The sequence below is a fragment of the Geospiza fortis genome, unplaced genomic scaffold (genome assembly GCF_000277835.1).
Source record: "Geospiza fortis unplaced genomic scaffold, GeoFor_1.0 scaffold254, whole genome shotgun sequence".
NCBI lineage: Eukaryota > Metazoa > Chordata > Aves > Passeriformes > Thraupidae > Geospiza > Geospiza fortis.
In genome coordinates, this window is record NW_005054441.1 from 649879 (window position 1) to 656653 (window position 6775).

A 6775-nucleotide genomic window follows, 5' to 3' on the forward strand; every position below is an offset into this window, starting at 1 on the left:
AAAGAGAAAAGAGGAGGGAAAAAAAAACAAACAAAAAGAAAATAAAAAACCAACCCAAGGCTGCAGTGGGAAATCAGAAGTCAGAGCTGAGGTATTTCGGCAGCCGGGGCTGGAATGTCTGACTCACACTGTGACTAAATGCAAATATGAACTCAAACCTGCTCCTTAAAGTCCTCGGGATCCAGCGAGGAGCCCCGGGCTCCCACCGGCCCCTTGCCAGTGGCCCAGCCCGGCGGGGCAGTGCCATTCCAGGATGGGCACTGCAGCGGGCAGTGCCCTCAGCCCCGCTCTGTTCCACCTCCCCGCGGGGGAATGAGAGGGAGCCTGGGGCAGGATGGGGCTGCCACACCTCGGCTCTGGGTGGGACACGCTCCTGCTTGTGCCCCTCACTGTCCCCACGCTGAGGGGACCTCCTCGGGCTCAGTGCAGCCACCGGCCTCGCTGGGCGGTCCTGGCCCTTCTCCTCTGGACCAGGCACCAGGTCCCTGCTTTGGGTGGCTGTCACAGTGTCCCCAGTCACTAACAGAAGAAAAAAGGGTCTGGGTCCCTGGAGGGGGCAGTGCCATGGTCAGGGAATCACAGGGTGGGAACCCAACCCAGCTCAAAGGACATTCCAGGGAAATGGGGATTTTTCTGCAGTACATATATGATTTTTTCTAAAGCCTATTTTGTTGCCTGGCACTGACTTGTACTTTATTAATTTCCAGCTTTGTAAGAGCGGGTGGGAGGCTCTGAGGGCCATTGCTGGTGTCCCACAGCTCCCACTGGGGCACAGCCTCCCCCACCCATTCCCACCCTACAGAGGCTGGGCCAGCCCAGCATTCCCAAGCTCTCCTGGCCAAGGACTGACTGAGCCTTCCCCAGACCCTCATGAACCCCTGGACTGTGCCCTGGGGACACTGACAGGCCAAGGTGGGGGGTCAGAGGCAGAACAACCTGCCCCAAAGCTCCCTTTGAACAATCCATTCCTCCATCCATCCATCCATCCATGGATCATCCATGGATCCACCATCCATCCATCCATCCACCCATGGATCAATCCATCCATCCACCCATGGATCCACCCATGGATCCGCCCATCCATCCATCCATCCATCCATCCATCCATCCATCCATCCATCCATCCATCCATCTCTCCTTCCATCCATCCATCCATCCATCCATCCATCCATCCATCCATCCATCCATCCATCCATCCATCCATCCATCCATCCATCCATCCATCCATCCATCCATCCATCCATCCATCCATCCATCCATCCATCCATCCATCCATCCATCCATCCATCCATCCATCCATCCATCCATCCATCCATCCATCCATCCATCCATCCCTCCTCAGGTCTCAGCCTTTCCTTCTGCTCCAGCACTCTGAAGACACAAATGGAACCTGCAATTCCTTGCTGATCTCAGTGACCTCAGCTGGTTTTTGGCTCTGGGAATGGGGCCAGGACACCTTATTCAGCCCCCCTGGGTAAGGCAGGTTCTGCCTGGGGCTTGTCCAGGGTTCCTCTGCCCAGGGATGCTGGGCTCACACCCAACAGCACCCACAAAGGTGTCCAAGGGTTCCACATGAGCAGAGTGTGGCCCTGATGTCATCACACAGAGGGGAAACTGAGGCACAGAGACCAGGGACAGAGGTAAAAGCCCAGTCAGAGGAACTGCTCCTCTTCCAGGAGAGATCACAGAGTCCTGGGATGGTTTGGGTTGGGAGGAACCTCAAAGCCCATCCAGTGCCACCCCTGCCATGGCAGGGACACCTCCCACTGTCCCAGGCTGCTCTGGGCACTGTCCCAGCTGCTCTGTGCTCTGGAAAACCATCGTGGAGGATGACCTTGCCTGTGGGGGAAGCTCTCCATGCTCTCCTTTGGAGAGTGCTGCCTTTGGAGCCTCCACTCCACTCTTCTCCCCCAGCATTCCCAGCTCTGAGCATTGCAAGAGCTGCTGTGAAACTGCTTCATTTCAGCCACAGCTCCAGCACTTGGACACAACCCCAGAATTATTTTCTTATTTATCAGCTGTGTGTTATCAGCATAACCAATTGTGGAGATGGCGAAAACTGCTACCCCCATCCCAAAGGTCCAGAGGATGGAAACAATGAGAACTGGAGCTGTTCTTGGGGTTGTTGGGAGAATTTTGACAGTTCTTGGGGCTGTGCAGGGCCAGGAGCTGGACTCTGATGATCCCTGTGGGTCCCTTCCCACCCAGGAGGTCCCAGGATTCCGTGGTTCTCTGTTGCCCATGCTGTGTTTATGCCCCTACCCCACCTAACGAGGTGCCCAGGGGATGCTGAAGTTGCCCCTGAGCCTGAGGCTCCAGCACTTCTCCAGGTGGGGAATGTCACCAGAGCTCCTCTGGTGTCACCTCTGGGTGGATGTTTCTGCAGAGCATCCCCGTGGTGCCCCTTGTGCATCCCCTCATCCCCTCTGCTTCCTCCTGCCCGACCAAAATAGCCTGAAATGGGAAACTGAGGGGGCCATGCTGTGAACTGGAAGGGGGAACTTGTCAGCTTCAAGAAAAAAAACCCACAATGTCAGAGGAGGTTTAATCCTGCCTGGTTCCCCATGAGCAGGCCTGGGGACACACTTTTTGCCATGATGCTGCTACCCACCAGGAAGGAGGCATTATTAATTATAGACCAATTAATTACAGGCTGCAGAGCTGGGTGGAGAGAAGCCTAAGGAGGTTCAACAAGGGCAAGTGCAGAGTCCTGCACCAGGGAGGAACAGCCCCAGGAACAGCACGGGCTGGGGGTGACCCGCTGGAGAGCAGCTCTGCAGAGAAGGACCTGGGGGTCCTGGGGGATGGCAAACTGTCCCTGAGCCAGCAGAGTGTCCTGGGGCCAGGGGGGACACGGGGACCCTGCCCCTCTACTGGGGGGGCACATCTGGGGTGCTCTGTCCAGTTCTGGGACAAGAAGGACAAGGAGCTACTGGGGAGGGTCCAGTGGAGGCCCCAAAGATGATTTGGGGTCTGGAGCTTCTCTCTGGTGAGGAGAGACCGTGGGAGCTGGGCTTGGTTAATCCAGAGAAGACTGAGAGGGATCTCACCAATCCATCCAATCCATGCAAGCATCTCCAAGGGGTGTCAGAGGATGGTGCCAGACTCTGTCATGGTCCCCAGCAACAGGACAAGGAGCAGCGGCCATAAACTAAACCACCAGAAGTCCCACCTCAACATGAGGAAGAACTTTCCATGAGAGTGGCAGAGCCCTGGGACAGGCTGCACAGAGGTTGTGGAGTCTCTGCCCAAGAGGGAGGGAGGGAGACTCCAAAACCCACCTGGATGTGTTCCTGTGTCACCTGCTCTGGGTGACTCTGCCTTGGCAGAGAGTTGAACTGGATCATCTCCAGAGGTCCCCTCCAAGCCCAACCATTCTGTGAAACACAAATTCTATTTTCAACATAGACCAAGTGACCAAAACAGCTCAGAGCAGGAAAATCTCCTCACAGCTTTTATCCCACGCTGTCCTGAACACAAATGCCTGAGGAAAACCATCGAGGCCCATCCCATCCCATCCCATCCCATCCCATCCCTCCATCACTTGGCTTTGCTGAGCCACCAGCAGCAGCAGAGCGAAGCTCAAAGGTTTAATTACAATTGTTGACAGGGAAATTATGGCCACAGATGCAAAATTAGAATATAATTGTGTTAGGGAAATGTTTCATCTTCTCCCTGTCATCCCCGGGAGCGGAAGGCGGAGGGGGAGCAGCAGGAAAGGGATGAGGTTGGCAGGAGGCCCCACAGTGGGGGGGGTGACAGGGCTGGGGGTGCTGGGGGGTGACACCAGTCCCAAGGGCTGCCGGGCCCAGAGGAAATGTGGCAGAAGGTGGTGAATGGCTCCTTTGTACAGAGCAGCAGCAATGAGGCAACGCTCGCCTTCCTTCACCCAGAGCTGCAGAGGGACTGGGGACAGGGGATGGAGGGACAGGACAAAGGGGAATGGCTCCCACTGCCAGAGGGCAGGGCTGGATGGGATCTTGGGCAGGAATTGTTCCCTGGCAGGGTGGGCAGGCCCTGGCACAGGGTGCCCAGAGCAGCTGGGGCTGCCCCTGCATCCCTGGCAGTGCCCAAGGCCAGGCTGGACAGGGCTTGGAGCAGCCTGGGATGGTGGAAGGTGTCCCTGCCCAGGGCATGAGGATGGAACAAGATAAAGTCTAAGGTCCTCTCCACACAAACTGTTCCATGATTTTATGATTCCATGTGCCTTGGACGAGTACCTCACAGCCAGCCCACACCCCCATCCTTGCTGAACTGGGGCAGTGGCCATCCTCACCCCTGCAATGATCCATCCCTGATGACAGGAGATGACTTTGGTCAGTGACCCCATTTAAATGCGGGCAATTCTTTCCACTTTAAAAAAAAGAAAATAAAAGCCAAATGGCCCAAAGCTGCAGGTGACAGCTGGCCCCAGATCTGGCTGCAGAGGGGTCAGGCACAGGGAAACCCAAACCAGCTCTGCTGACAGATGAGCCTGGAGCTGCCTGGGCAGGGCAGGAGAAGCAGCTTTAGCCAGGGAGAACAGCCCAGCTCCTCCAAGATCCCTGTGTTGGGATCCAGGGTGGATGCAGGGAGAGGAGGTGAAGCCCTGTCCACACCTGCTGCAACCACATGTTTGTGCCTCTGCTCCTGCACCTCCTGAACCACAAGTAACGGGGCAGAGCACCATCCATCCATCCCCACGCTGAATCCCAGCTCCTCAAAAACCCACTGAAGAGGCGGGGGTAACAGCTCCCAGGACCCTGGGAATGATATAAACTCCCTCAATCCAGAGAGCCAGGCAGACACACATTCATTCCATGATCCCATTGGCACCTTTGATCCCAAGCACCTGCCAGCTGCTTCCAAGTGCAAGCACCGGCTACAACAGCAAAGTGGGCAGGGAGATGGGTGGGGAGGTGAGGAATTCTATGTGTGACACAGACAGGGGGATCCAGGGCACTTGGTGACACAGAGCTGTGTTGTGGGGTCACACGCTGCAGAGAAGCGATGGGGAACCACAGGGGCCTAGACGGGGGGGAGAGGAGGGATTGTGCCAAATCATGAAGTTCAACAATTTCAAGTGCAACGTTCTGCACATGGGCCAGGGCAATCCCAAGCAAAAGCACAAGCTGGATACAGAACAGATCAGGAGCAGCCCAGGGGGGAAGGACTTGGGGTGTTGGTGGGTGAGAGGCTCAGGCTGCCCCGGCCATGGGCACTGAGCCAGAAACCCCCCCTGTGCTGGGCTGAGCCCCCAGCGTGGGCAGCAGGGGAGGGGGGGATTCTGCCCCTCTGCCCCTGTGCTCAGGTCAGACCCCACCTGCAGAGCTGCCCCAGCCCTGGGCAACAGCAGCAGGAGGACGTGGAGCTGCTGCAGCCAGGACAAAAGAGCCTCTGCTCTGGAGCCAGCCTGGCACAGCTGGGCCTGCTCACCTGCACAAGAGAAGGCTCCAGGCAGAGCTCAGAGCCCCTTGCAGGCCCTGAAGGGGCTCCAGGAGAGCTGCACAGGGACTGGGGACAAGGCCTGGAGGGACAGGACCCAGGCAATGGCTCCCACTGCCAGAGGGCAGGGCTGGATGGGATCTTGGGCAGGAATTGTTCCCTGGCAGGGTGGGCAGGCCCTGGCACAGGGTGCCCAGAGCAGCTGGGGCTGCCCCTGGATCCCTGGCAGTGCCCAAGGCCAGGCTGGACAGGGCTTGGAGCAGCCTGGGACAGTGGGAGGTGCTCCTGCCCAGGGGTGTGGAATAAGATGAGCTTTAAGATCCCTTCCAACCCAAACCATTCCATGATTCCAAATTTTTCCAAAGGTAAGAAATCTTTCAAACAAAAGGCACTCTAGAATCTTTGTGCACTACAAATACAAATTTAATTGTAATTATTTCTTTGATGATGGTTTTATCAACTATAAAGGTGTAGTTAGGCCTGAGAGATTTTAAGCTTTTTATTACAAGTGGACATGAATGTCTTCATGATGCTATACATCAGATGGTTTTAATATTGCAGAATATTTCTGAATGGGTTGTAGCTCACACCACTTTCTCCACCCTTAGCATCCCTTTCTCTGTGCAGTTCTCAGGATCAGCTCCTGCTAAACTTCTGTTCATGCCACTTTTCCAGCCTCAGTAAAGAACAGTAACTGCTCAGTAACTTCAGATGCTCAGCTGGTCCCACAGACCTCTCACAACCTCTCTAAGAGTGAGAAGTAAGTACTGGCACTCTGCTGTAAGTACTCTACTCCAGAAGTAGACATTGGGAAAAACTCCAGTAAAGACTACTCTGAATGACCACACTGTGATCATGTGCATGATCTTCTTCCCAGGCCACATAAAAAATTTGACAATTTTTGTGCTCAGACATTTTCAAAGCCATAACTCAAAGACATGAAGTACAATGTCCAAAGATGAATGAACACTTGGAGCAAAAGGTTTTTAGAGACATCAGTTTGAACAGTCAAAACCAATTGTGAAATAATTTTCAAGAATATGTTAAGAAATAACACTTGAGGTTTGATTGTGGTCTGCTTTAGTTGTCGGTTTTTCTGAAGTGTTATTTCCCTGTTAATTGTAACATCAGTCTAACTTTTGAGGAAAATGTGATAGAAAACCTCTGTGAAATGGTTTTGTTTCATAGCATAGATGACAACTTTAAGCTAGGAACTTTTGGCAAAGCTAAACAACACAGATCACGCCAGGTTGTCCCAAGAGCTTGTTTACTGCTGTGAACAGACTTAAAGCATATACTTCTATCACAGCTTTTATCAGAAATGTTTCTGAAAGAGATTTTCCTTGATGTA